Raw genomic sequence first — 14,487 nt, forward strand, 5'->3', positions numbered from 1 at the left:
GTACCTACTAATACTACTGTCTACAGTACCTACTAATACCAGGAACTACTGTCTACAGTACCTACTAATACCAGGAACTACTGTCTACAGTACCTACTAATACCAGGAACTACTAATACTACTGTCTACAGTACCTACTAATACCAGGAACTACTGTCTCCAGTACCTCGGAGATGTACAGTGATTTCAGATTGCATGCAGGTGTACACACAATACCCCGTAATAACAAAGCGAAAAAAGATTTTTAGAAATGTTTGCACCTAATTTACATCAGTTTTTTGACCCTTTGCTTTGAGACTCATAATGTAGACCAGCTGCATCCTCTTTCCATTGATCATCCTTGAGATGTTTCTACAACTTAGTTGGAGTCCACCTGTGGTAAATTCAATTGATTGGACATGATTTGGAAACGCAAAAATCAAATCAAATGTATTTATAAAGCCCTTCGTACATATCTGAAAGTGCTGTACAGAAGCCTATAACCTCAAACAGCAGCAATGCAGGTCAACTCGTGGATTTAATCCAGCAACCTTTTGGTTCCTGGCCCAACGCTCCTACCCTCCAGGTTATCTGCCGCCCTTGAATGCCAAGCGTTACACCTACGGTGAAGCCTGCTGGTGGCAGCATCATGAGGTGGGGCTGTTTTTCAGCAGCAGGGACTGGGAGACTAGTCAGGATCGAGGGAAAGATGAACGGAGAAAAGTTCAGAGAGATCCTTGATGAAAACCTGCTCCAGAGCACTCAGGACCTCAGACTGAGGTGAAGGTTCACCTTCCAATAGGACAACGACCCTAAGCACACAGTCAAGACAACGTAGGAGTGGCTTCGGGACAAGTCTCTGAATGTCCTTGAGTGGCCCAGCCAGAGCCCGGACTTGAACCCGATCAAACATCTCTGGAGAGACATGAAAATATCTGTGCAGCAACTCTCCCCAGTTTAAAAAAAATGTGTATACATTTGTCAACATTTCTAAAAACCTGTTTTTGCTTTGGCATTATGGGATATTGTGTGTAGATTGATTGAGGGGGTACAAATCTATTTAATCAATTTTATAATAAGGCTGTAACGTAACAAAATGTGGAAAAAAGTCAAGGGGTCTGAATACTTTCCGAATGCACTGTATAATACCAGGAATAAATCCATCCACTAGAGGGCGCCCTTTAATCACCTCAGAACAATTGACAGAAGGATACACATCATTTTATATTCAACCATTTTATGATGCAGTGGTTGATGTTGTCTGCGATGGATTCTGGAGAGAGGTTGTCTTTGAGATCTGGTTTGGCGATAACGTATATGTGCAAATAATAATGTACTCAAATATAATTTTCTCTTATATGCTGTGTGCAGTGCACTGCCATGCATGATTGTGGCTGACACTGCAATGTTCAGATGAAGGGAATGAAATCGTCTACCCAGCGTCTCCCAACGGGTAACAGCATCTCCCAGCCCACCTACGAGTAACTCACCAAGCAATTCTGAAAGAACATTGATTTTCTAAAATCTGTTTCCATCACAAACCTGTCATTAACAAGCTTATGGTTTCTATCCAATCAAAGCCATATTATCCCACCCCTGGTTAGCCACTATTGGCTTACAAAAGACAAGCATAACATACTAGACGTTTATAGGATAAATCAGATCTAGTTTGATGATTATGTCATAATCAGGGAAAACGTTATTGATTTTTATTTAGCTTTAAATGGCATTTTATAGACGTTATGTATTTCTATCAAGTCAACTGGAATTTGTTTATTCAAAACAAAGGTTGTTAAAAGTATGCTGGACATTTTTAGAATAAATCATATCTAGTTTGATGATTTTGTGACAAACGGAGAATTAGTTATTGATTTATAACACGTGGATCATTGTGTATCTACAACATTGTAGTTACTCCACAATACTAACCTAAATTACAGAGTGAAAAGAAGGAAGCCTGTACATAATACAAATACTCCAAAACATGCATCCTGTTTGCAACAAGGCACTAAAGTAATATTGCAAAAAAATGTGGCAAAGCAATTCACATTTTGTCCTGAATACAAAGTGTTATGTTTGGGGCAAATCCAGCACAACACATTACTGAGTACCACTCTCCATATCTTCAAGCACAGTTGTGGCTGCATCATGTTATGGGCATGCTTGTAATCATTAAGGACTGGTGAGTTTTTCAGGACAAAAAATAAATGGAAAGGAGCTATGCACAGGAACAATCCTAGAGGAAAACCTGGTTCAGTCTGATATCCACCAGACACTGGGAGATTAATTCACCTTTCAGCAGGACAATAACCTAAAACACAAGGCTTAATCTACACTGGAGTTGCCAAAAAGACATTGAATGAGCTTGAAGAATTTTGAAAAGAATGTGCAAATATTGTATAATCCAGGTGTGTAAAGATTTTAGAGACTTACCCAGAAAGACTCACAGCTGTAATCACTCTTAGAGACTTACCCAGAAAGACTCACAGCTGTAATCACTCTTAGAGACTTACCCAGAAAGACTCACAGCTGTAATCACTCTTAGAGACTTACTCAGAAAGACTCACAGCTGTAATCACTCTTAGAGACTTACCCAGAAAGACTCACAGCTGTAATCACTCTTAGAGACTTACCCAGAAAGACTCACAGCTGTAATCACTCTTAGAGACTTACCCAGAAAGACTCACAGCTGTAATCACTCTTAGAGACTTACCCAGAAAGACTCACAGCTGTAATCGCTGCCAAAGGTGATTCTAACATGTATTGACTCAGGAGTGTGAATATTTATGTAAATTAGATTTCTGTATTTCATTTAATATATTTGCAAACATTTGTAAAAAATCACTTCGTTATTGTGGTATATTGTGTGTAGATGGGTGAGAGGAACATGTTGAATTCACCCTGTAACGACATGTGGAATAAGTCAAAGGGTGTGAGGGTGATTTTGCGCCTTTGGTTAGATTTTTAATAAAATATTAATTTGGACTTTTTATTTCACATCCATTAAGTAGAGACTAAAATAACCATTTCAGCTTTCTTTATTTTTATTTTCAAATGTCCATTTGACACGCTGCTATGTATTACACTTACAAAAGTATTGATAATTATAAAATTATGTTTTTTTAAAAACATTTGAATAAATGGAAACTAGAAACTAGTGCATTGGGAAAGTATTCAGACCCCTTGACTTGTTCCACATTTTGTTACGTTACAGCCTTATTTAAAAAAACATCCATCTACACACAACGACCAAGCAAAAACAGGTTGAGACATTGTTGCTAATTTATTAAAAATAAAAACTGAAATCACATTTACATAAGTATTCAGACCCTTTTACTCAGTACTTTGTTGAAGCACCTTTGGCAGCGATTACAGCCTTGAGTCGTCTTGGGTATGATGCTACAAGCTTGGCACACCTGTATTTGGGGAGTTTCTCCCATTCTTCTCCCGTTCTTCTCTGCAGATCCTCTCAAGCTGTCAGGTTGGATAGGGAGCGTCGCTGCACAGCTATTTTCAGGTCTCTCCAGAGATGTTTGATCGGGCGCTGGCTGGGCCACTCAAGGACATTCAGAGACTTGTCCCAAAACCACTCCTATGTTGTCTTGACTGTGTGCTTAGTGTCGTTGTCCTGTTGGAAGGTGAACTAGTCTGAGGAGTGGGGACTTTCAATGCTGCAGAAATGTTTTTGGTACCCTTCCTCAGATCTGTGCCTCGACACAATCTTGTCTCGGAGCTCTACGGACAATTCCTTCGACCTCATGGCTTGGTTTTTGCTCTGACATGCACTGTCAACTGTGGGACCTTTATATAGACAGGTGTGTACCTTTCCAAACTATGTCCAATCAATTGAATTCACCACAGGTGGACTCCAATCAAGTTGTAGAAACATCTCAAGGATGATCAATAGAAACAGGATTCATCTATATATAGATTCTCTTTTTTTCTACCATGTTATTGACTTGTTTATTGTTTACTCCATGTGTAACTCTGTGTTGTTGTCTGTTCACACTGCTATGCTTTATCTTGGCCAGGTCGCAGTTGCAAATGAGAACTTGTTCTCAACTAGCCTACCTGGTTAAAAAAAGGTGAAATAAAAAAATAATAAAATAAATCTGAGCTCAATGTCAAGCCTCATAGCAAAGGGTCTGAATACTTATGTAATTAAACTATTTCAGTTTTTTAATTGTAATAAATTTGCGAAAATGCCTAAACCTGTTTTCACTTTGTCATTATGGGGTATTGTGTGTAGATTGACGAGGGAAAACATTTTAATTAATCCATTTTAGAATAAGGCTGTAACGTTAGAAAATGTGGAAAAAAGTCAAGGGGTCAGAATACTTTCCGAATGCACTGTATATATTAGATGTGCATAAACCATTCGTCGCTTTTTCCCCCCCACAAAATAGTCGTGTCTAAGTATCGTGTCATTACCACCACGATAAACATGATGACGTTTTTTTTCAAAAGTTTGTGTCCTTGGTTACCATGGATATGAATAGTGACGGTGGACAACAAGGATTTAGATGAAATGATGGAAAAATAAAAGGTAAATATGACTTGAGAAGATCATATTAATATTGTGGACGTCTTTACCAAATAGGCTGTAATTTTAAAAAAAAATGCTGTTTTAACAAATGTGTATTTAGGATTCATTGTATTATAGCTGTTCAACTGGACTGTTAGAATCCCTGCTGTTTACCACCAAATACTGTAAAAATGTCATTCCCCCCACACGGCATTCCCAGAACACGGCATTCCCAGAACACGGCATTCCCACCGCACGGCATTCCCGCCACACGGCATTCCCAGAACACGGCATTCCCAGAACACGGCATTCCCAGAACACGGCATTCCCGCCACACGGCATTCCCGCCACACGGCATTCCCACCATAAAATGAACTGTGATGTTATGGACACAATGTGGTGGTAATGACAAAATGCATTAGTTAACTCATTTTTACTTTAATACCTGAAAACACAAACTACATATATGATCTATATATAAACTACATATATGATCTATATATAAACTACATATATGATCTATATATAAACTACATATATGATCTATATATAAATGACATATATGATCTATATATAAACTACATATATGATCTATATATAAACTACATATATGATCTATATATAAACTACATATATGATCTATATATAAATGACATATATGATCTATATATAAACTACATATATGATCTATATATAAACTACATATATGATCGTGGATAAGTTGCCATTGAACCCTTATTTGCTAAATAAGACCATGTTGTATTGTGTTGATGTTTGAGTGATTATGATGTCTATTTATGTGACTTTTTGATTACTGACATATAAGATGTAAATACCAAGGAGAGGACAAGGACATACAGTTGAAGTCGGAAGTTTACATACACCTTAGCCAAATACATTTAAAATCAGTTTTTCACAATTCCTGACATTTAATCCTAGTAAAAATTCCCTGTCTTAGGTCAGTTAGGATCACCACTTTATTTTAAGAATGTGAAATGTCAGAATAATAGTAGAGAGAATGATTTATTTCAGCTTTTATTTCTTTCATCACATTCCAAGTGGGTCAGAAGTTTACATACACTCAATTAGTATGTGGTAGCATTGCCTTGAAATTGTTTAACTTGGGTCAAACGTTTCAGGTAGCCTTCTACAAGCTTGCCACAATAAGTTGGGTGAATTTTGGCCCATTCCTCCTGACAGAGCTGGTGTAACTGAGTCAGGTTTGTAGGCCTCCATGCTCACACATGCTTTTTCAGTTCTGCCCACAAATTTTCTATAGGATTGAGGTCAGGGCTTTGTGATGGCCGCTCCAATACCTTGACTTTGTTGTCCTTAAGCCATTTTTGCCACAACTTTGGAAGTATGCTTGGGGTCATTGTTCATTTGGAAGACTCATTTGCGACCAAGCTTTAACTTCCTGACTGATGTCTTGAGATGTTGCCAAGGAGAGGCCAAGGACAATATATATATATTATAATAATATATAATATATAAACCAGATCCCTATAAGATGCCTTCAGAAAAGAAAGTGGTGGACTGAATCTCACAACTTTCCCTGAGAGACAAAAAAGGAAACCAAAGAAACACAATATGAACTATTCAGAACAGAGTGGTTATGGAGTCATACCTGTCAGGTAATACACCGCCACACTCACCTGAATTCTTACCTGATTGATGACCTGCCACTCAAGTGATTGTTTTGGCCCTTCAGACCGTCTGATAATTCAACAGAGGCAGACGAAGCACAGCCTTCCACCTGCACAGCCTTCCACCTGCACAGCCTTCAACCTGCACAGCACCACAGCCATCTCCTAGGAATTCCCAAACTGGGGTATGCCGTCGGGGGTACGCCAAATAAAAAATGTGACTCACCTTTCTTTATTTCCCTTTTTTTTCACATTTTCAAACAGACCATTTATATTTTCCAACGGGGCGATACATTTGGGTGAGTTTTTTTTCCCCCTCACCTGAGTAGCCTCGTTTCACTGCCCAAATTTTAACCATCTAGTGTTCAGCGACAAAAACATCACAATGTCAAATACAGGGAGCCTTGTCAAATAATTAACATCCAATCACATTAACCGTTACTCTCTCGCGGAAAACCTTCACTCTTGCGCAGACATTTAGAAACGAAAACATGACAATTTGAAAAATAAGCCACAGGAGTTTTTTGAGTGAGAATTAAGATGACTTTCGTGTAGTAAGACATGTATAAAAGCAACAGATACCATTAATAAGAAGGGGCTAGAAGGGTCCTTATATGGTGAGATGTAATGTAACTATGTTTGAACTTTTAGGAAACGTTCTGTTAAAGTAAAGAAAATACCAAGAAAATATGTTATTTTTTTGTCAAGTTCCATAAATGTGCTCGAGAAGATGTCAAAGCCAAGCAACTGTCCTGCCCCATTCCTAGAAGGTCCTGCCCCATTCCCAGAAGGCTGCCCCATTCCCAGAAGGCTGCCCCATTCCCAGAAGGCTGCCCCATTCCCAGAAGGTCCTGCCCCATTCCCAGAAGGTCCTGCCCCATTCCCAGAAGGTCCTACCCCATTCCCAGAAGGTCCTGCCCCATTCCTAGAAGGTCCTGCCCCATTCCCAGAAGGTCCTGCCCCATTCCCAGAAGGTCCTGCCCCATTCCCAGAAGGTTGTGGGAATGTCGAATGCTAAATAAGGACAGCCGTGCTCTCAGCAATCTCTATGGAACATATGGTTCTCAGAACGTTATGCGTTAACTGGGGAGTGTCTAAACTGTGCTGTCATCTGACTGACTGACTGGCTGGCTGCCTGGCTGGCTGGCTGACTGGCTGGCTGGCTGACTGGCTGGCTGACTGGCTGGCTGGCTGGCTGGCTGGCTGGCTGACTGGCTGGCTGACTGGCTGGCTGGCCAGGCATAGCAGCATAAAGCATTCCCCCAGCGCTTGACTGATGTTGCCGTTAGGTTGCAGCGAGCGGATGAGACAGAGAGAGACAGTGAGAGACAGACAGTGAGAGACAGACAGGAACCAAAGGACACAGTGAATCTAAATGGGCTGATACTGTGAGAGATACAGCCTCCGTCACTCCATCTCTCTGTTCCGCTGTCTCGCTGATCACTGAATCCACCAGAGAGGAAAAACAGAGGAAGAGAGAGAGAGAGAGAGAGAGAGTGGGGGCTAAAAAGATATGGAGAGGAAAATTACAGGAGTGCGAGAGGATGAGGAGAGAAGGAGACAGAGGGGGAGGGGAGAACAATGTCTGCATAATGTTGTCATTTTCTCCACCAGAGAAAGATCAGCTTTATTAGCATGTTTATCTCAGACATAGACCAGTAGCATATGGTTCGTTTTTCATGTTTCAGATCCGTTTGTGATTATATGAATAACCATGTAAAACTCCTCTGGTTAACATCTTATAGCTTTCAAATATGCCAATATCAGTTGTCATACACAACAGCGGTCTGATATGACGGACAGACAGACAGAACGACTGACAGAAAGAATGACAAAGAACGACTGACAGACAGACAGACAGAGCGACGGACGGACAGACAGACAGAAAGAACGACAGACAGAACGACAGACAGACAGACAGACAGACAGAACGACTGACAGACAGAACGACTGACAGACAGAACGACAGACAGAACGACAGACGGACGGACAGACAGAACGAACGACAGACAGACAGAACGACTGACAGAAAGAACGACCATATAAAGGGATAGATGATAGCCAAATGAGGACTTCTGTATTTTGAGGTGACAGCTCGCGTCCGTACTGGTGCGATGTGCATGTCCCAATCTACTGATGGAGCCATCTCACGAACACGCAGGGGGTGATGGGGGAGGGGGGTAATAGGGCACTCCTGTTATCATCAACTGTCCTCACATTCACCTTGCAGTTCCAATTATTCATCCACCCCCCCCCCCCCCCCCCCCCCCCCCCCCCCCCCTGTGCGTGCTCCCCGACAGCCATGCAGCGAAACTGGGTCACGGGATTTAAAGGAGCAGTGACTCTGTAACGGTTTCCACCTCCGTCAAACGTCTACTGCTTCCTCAACCGCAGTAGCAGCAATCCAGCAGTGAATACGTCCCTGAATCAGGAGACATTGTGATTTTACTGTGTCCCTGAATCAGGAGACATTGTGATTTTACTGTGTCCCTGAATCAGGAGACATTGTGATTTTACTGTGTCCCTGAATCAGGAGACATTCATTGTGATTTTACTGTGTCCCTGAAACAGGAGACATTGTGATTTTACTGTGTCCCTGAATCAGGAGACATTCATTGTGATTTTACTGTGTCCCTGAATCAGGAGACATTCATTGTGATTTTACTGTGTCCCTGAATCAGGAGACATTGTGATTTTACTGTGTCCCTGAATCAGGAGACATTCATTGTGATTTTACTGTGTCCCTGAATCAGGAGACATTCATTGTGATTTTACTGTGTCCCTGAAACAGGAGACATTGTGATTTTACTGTGTCCCTGAATCAGGAGACATTCATTGTGATTTTACTGTGTCCCTGAATCAGGAGACATTGTGATTTTACTGTGTCCCTGAATCAGGAGACATTGTGATTTTACTGTGTCCCTGAATCAGGAGACATTGTGATTTTACTGTGTCCCTGAATCAGGAGACATTGTGATTTTACTGTGTCCCTGAAACAGGAGACATTGTGATTTTACTGTGTCCCTGAATCAGGAGACATTGTGATTTTACTGTGTCCCTGAATCAGGAGACATTGTGATTTTACTGTGTCCCTGAATCAGGAGACATTGTGATTTTACTGTGTCCCTGAATCAGGAGACATTCATTGGGATTTTACTGTGGTATATAAAAGGACCCTGTCATGCACACACACACATTTTCCCTAACCCCTAACCTTACCATAACCTGAAAACCTAACCTAAACCTAATCCTAGCTCCTAATCCTGAACCTAATTCTAAACCTAACACTAAATCTAACCTTAACCCTAAACCTCTTGAAATAGCATTTGACCTTGTGGGGACTAACAAAATGTCCTGAGTTGGTCAAATTTTGTTTGTTTACTATTCTTGTGGGGACTTCTGGTCCTCACAAGTATAGTTAAACACGTACACACACACACACACACACACACACACACACACACACACACACACACACACACACACACACACACACACAATTCCCCTGTCTCATCATACAGCTGTGTTATTCTACACCGGTACTCTTTAGTTAATGAGTCTACACCAGCTGTATAGGACACCAGCTGTATAGGACACCAGCTGTATAGGACACCAGCTGTATAGGACACCAGCTGTATAGGACACCAGCTGTATAGGACACCAGCCGTATAGGACACCAGCCGTATAGGACACCAGCCGTATAGGACACCAGCCGTATAGGACACCAGCCGTATAGGACACCAGCCGTATAGGACACCAGCCGTATAGGACACCAGCCGTATAGGACACCAGCCGTATAGGACATCAGCCGTATAGGACACCAGCCGTATAGGACACCAGCCGTATAGGACACCAGCCGTATAGGACATCAGCCGTATAGGACATCAGCCGTATAGGACATCAGCCGTATAGGACATCAGCCGTATAGGACACCAGCTGTATAGGACACCAGCTGTATAGGACACCAGCTGTATAGGACACCAGCTGTATAGGACACCAGCTGTATAGGACACCAGCTGTATAGGACACCAGCTGTATAGGACATCAGCTGTATAGGACACCAGCTGTATAGGACACCAGCTGTATAGGACACCAGCTGTATAGGACACCAGCCGTATAGGACACCAGCCGTATAGGACACCAGCTGTATAGGACACCAGCCGTATAGGACACCAGCCGTATAGGACACCAGCCGTATAGGACACCATCTGTATAGGACACCAGCTGTATAGGACACCAGCCGTATAGGACACCAGCCGTATAGGACATCCTCATTGACTGCACACACACACACACACACACACACACACACACACACACACACACACACACACACACACACACACACACACACACACACACACACACACACACACACGCTTAGCACAGTGCTCAGCGCATAACACAAATGATCAGTAATATGTAAATGAGGCAGCAGTTAAACCGGGCCATGTCTCTGAGTGTGGCAGGAAGCTCTGAGTGAGGCAGGAAGCTCTGAGTGAGGCAGGAAGCTCTGAGTGAGGCAGGAAGCTCTGAGTGTGGCAGGAAGCTCTCGGAGTGATGCAGGAAGCTTTCTGAGTGAGGCAGGACGCTCTGAGTGTGTTAGGAAGCTCTCGGGGTGTGGCAGGAAGCTCTCGGAGTGTGGCAGGAAGCTCTCGGGGTGTGGCAGGAAGCTCTCGGAGTGTGGCAGGAAGCTCTCGGGGTGTGGCAGGAAGCTCTCTGAGTGTGTTAGGAAGCTCTCGGGGTGTGGCAGGAAGCTCTCGGAGTGTGGCAGGAAGCTCTCGGAGTGTGGCAGGAAGCTCTCGGAGTGTGGCAGGAAGCTCTCGGAGTGATGCAGAAAGCTCTCGGAGTGATGCAGGAAGCTCTCGGAGTGATGCAGAAAGCTCTCGGAGTGATGCAGAAAGCAAATAGTTACTTTTTTAGTGAATATGAGTAGACTACACTATAGACTACACTATAGACTAAACTATAGACTATAGACTACACTATAGACTACAGACTACACTATAGACTACACTATATACTATAGACTACACTATAGACTATAGACTCCTCTGGTCAGTGACAGGGAACAGTGAGGTCAGACGGACTCCTCTGGTCAGTGACAGGGAACAGTGAGGTCAGACGGACTCCTCTGGTCAGTGACAGGGAACAGTGAGGTCAGACGGGCTCCTCTGGTCAGTGACAGGGAACAGTGAGGTCAGACGGACTCCTCTGGTCAGTGACAGGGAACAGTGAGGTCAGACGGACTCCTCTGGTCAGTGACAGGGAACAGTGAGGTCAGACGGACTCCTCCGGTCAGTGACAGGGAACAGTGAGGTCAGACGGACTCCTCCGGTCAGTGACAGGGAACAGTGAGGTCAGACGGACTCCTCCGGTCAGTGACAGGGAACAGTGAGGTCAGACGGACTCCTCCGGTCAGTGACAGGGAACAGTGAGGTCAGACAGACTCCTCAGGTCAGTGACAGGGAACAGTGAAGTCAGACGGACTCCTCTGGTCAGTGACAGGGAACAGTGAGGTCAGACGGACTCCTCTGGTCAGTGACAGGGAACAGTGAGGTCAGACGGACTCCTCTGGTCAGTGACAGGGAACAGTGAGGTCAGACGGGCTCCTCTGGTCAGTGACAGGGAACAGTGAGGTCAGACGGGCTCCTCTGGTCAGTGACAGGGAACAGTGAGGTCAGACGGGCTCCTCTGGTCAGTGACAGGGAACAGTGAGGTCAGACGGGCTCCTCTGGTCAGTGACAGGGAACAGTGAGGTCAGACGGGCTCCTCTGGTCAGTGACAGGGAACAGTGAGGTCAGACGGGCTCCTCTGGTCAGTGACAGGGAACAGTGAGGTCAGACGGACTCCTCAGGTCAGTGACAGGGAACAGTGAGGTCAGACGGACTCCTCCGGTCAGTGACAGGGAACAGTGAGGTCAGACAGACTCCTCAGGTCAGTGACAGGGAACAGTGAGGTCAGACGGACTCCTCTGGTCAGTGACAGGGAACAGTGAGGTCAGACGGACTCCTCCGGTCAGTGACAGGGAACAGTGAGGTCAGACGGACTCCTCCGGACAGTGACAGGGAACAGTGAGGTCAGACGGACTCCTCCGGACAGTGACAGGGAACAGTGAGGTCAGACGGACTCCTCTGGTCAGTGACAGGGAACAGTGAGGTCAGACAGACTCCTCTGGTCAGTGACAGGGAACAGTGAGGTCAGACAGACTCCTCAGGTCAGTGACAGGGAACAGTGAGGTCAGACGGACTCCTCTGGTCAGTGACAGGGAACAGTGAGGTCAGACGGACTCCTCTGGTCAGTGACAGGGAACAGTGAGGTCAGACGGACTCCTCTGGTCAGTGACAGGGAACAGTGAGGTCAGACAGACTCCTCTGGTCAGTGACAGGGAACAGTGAGGTCAGACGGACTCCTCTGGTCAGTGACAGGGAACAGTGAGGTCAGACGGACTCCTCTGGTCAGTGACAGGGAACAGTGAGGTCAGACGGACTCCTCTGGTCAGTGACAGGGAACAGTGAGGTCAGACGGGCTCCTCTGGTCAGTGACAGGGAACAGTGAGGTCAGACGGACTCCTCTGGTCAGTGACAGGGAACAGTGAGGTCAGACGGACTCCTCCGGACAGTGACAGGGAACAGTGAGGTCAGACGGACTCCGATCATCATCATCATCATCATCATCATCACGCTCTCAGTAATAATGAAATGAAGCAGTGATTCAGTATTCCTCATATCTGTGGTAAATAACTTCAGGAACACTTGTCATGTCAAACAGTCTCTTTATTGTAACGCCGCACATTACAGTTTAAAAACAAAGACGCTTGGCGTGGATGTACACAAAACAACATTTCTGTAGTATAATCTTCATAATAAGTTATATAAAAAATAAAATAAAGAAGTGTTAAATAATAAGATTCTGGGTCAATAAAATGTGTCCCGGATCATGCTAGTAAAACATGAACACTGAAAGCTCTCCGAACAGACCGACACAGACTACCAAAATACTTCTTCACGTAATCATGGAAGTACCAAAATACTTCTTCACGTAATCATGGAAGTACCAAAATACTTCTTCACGTAATCATGGAAGTACCAAAAGAATGTACATTGTCAGCCTATAGCCCTGAACGAACAGTTTGCTGAAAGAGAGAAACCAACAGGCATCCTAAAGACAAAACGCCAGGAAACCAAGGGTGCATCTACTTAGTCTGTTGTGGCTTCCTCTCCTCATCTCCTTGTCTCCTCTCCTTATCTTAATCTGAACTGATCTGAGGAACACAGATTTAAGTGAAAACAAAATGGCTTTACTTAGGTCGCACCTGTCCAGCTTTTTCACGTCAGTGAAGATGGAGGAGAGGAGAGATTTTTTTGGACTATTTAGATGCCCTAAAACATCCGTACCAATCCAGGCTGACTTCACACCTCACAAAGCCCTGTCATCAATCGACACTAGAACCTATCACCAAACCAAACGAGAAGAAGATTAATTAAAACAGCACCATACTATGTCCTGGTTTTCTGAAGAAGTTATTATGTGATCGTCACAAAGTTTTCAACACTAAAAGGTCTACAGCAGCATTTACCAAACTATGGGGTCGCGAAACTATGAAATAAAAATAATAAAAATAACATAGTCCTGCTTTAGTCTTCACTAGAGGAAGTTCACTAACGCTGTCCTGCTTTAGTCTTCACGAGAGGAAGTTCACTAACGTAGTCCTGCTTTAGTCTTCACTAGAGGAAGTTCACTAACGCTGTCCTGCTTTAGTCTTCACTAGAGGAAGTTCACTAACGCTGTCCTGCTTTAGTCTTCACTAGAGGAAGTTCACTAACGTAGTCCTGCTTTAGTCTTCACTAGAGGAAGTTCACTAACGTAGTCCTGCTTTAGTCTTCACTAGAGGAAGTTCACTAACGTAGTCCTGCTTTAGTCTTCACTAGAGGAAGTTCACTAACGCTGTCCTGCTTTAGTCTTGACTAGAGGAAGTTCACTAACGTAGTCCTGCTTTAGTCTTCACTAGAGGAAGTTCACTAACGTAGTCCTGCTTTAGTCTTCACTAGAGGAAGTTCACTAACGTAGTCCTGCTTTAGTCTTCACTAGAGGAAGTTCACTAACGTAGTCCTCACTAGAGGAAGTTCACTAACGTAGTCCTGCTTTAGTCTTCACTAGAGGAAGTTCACTAACGTAGTCCTGCTTTAGTCTTCACTAGAGGAAGTTCACTAACGTAGTCCTGCTTTAGTCTTCACTAGAGGAAGTTCACTAACGTAGTCCTGCTTTAGTCTTCACTAGAGGAAGTTCACTAACGTAGTCCTGCTTTAGTCTTCACTAGAGGAAGTTCACTAACGT

The sequence above is a fragment of the Salvelinus namaycush genome, unplaced genomic scaffold, assembly GCF_016432855.1.
Source record: "Salvelinus namaycush isolate Seneca unplaced genomic scaffold, SaNama_1.0 Scaffold2612, whole genome shotgun sequence".
In the NCBI taxonomy this organism is placed as follows: domain Eukaryota; kingdom Metazoa; phylum Chordata; class Actinopteri; order Salmoniformes; family Salmonidae; genus Salvelinus; species Salvelinus namaycush.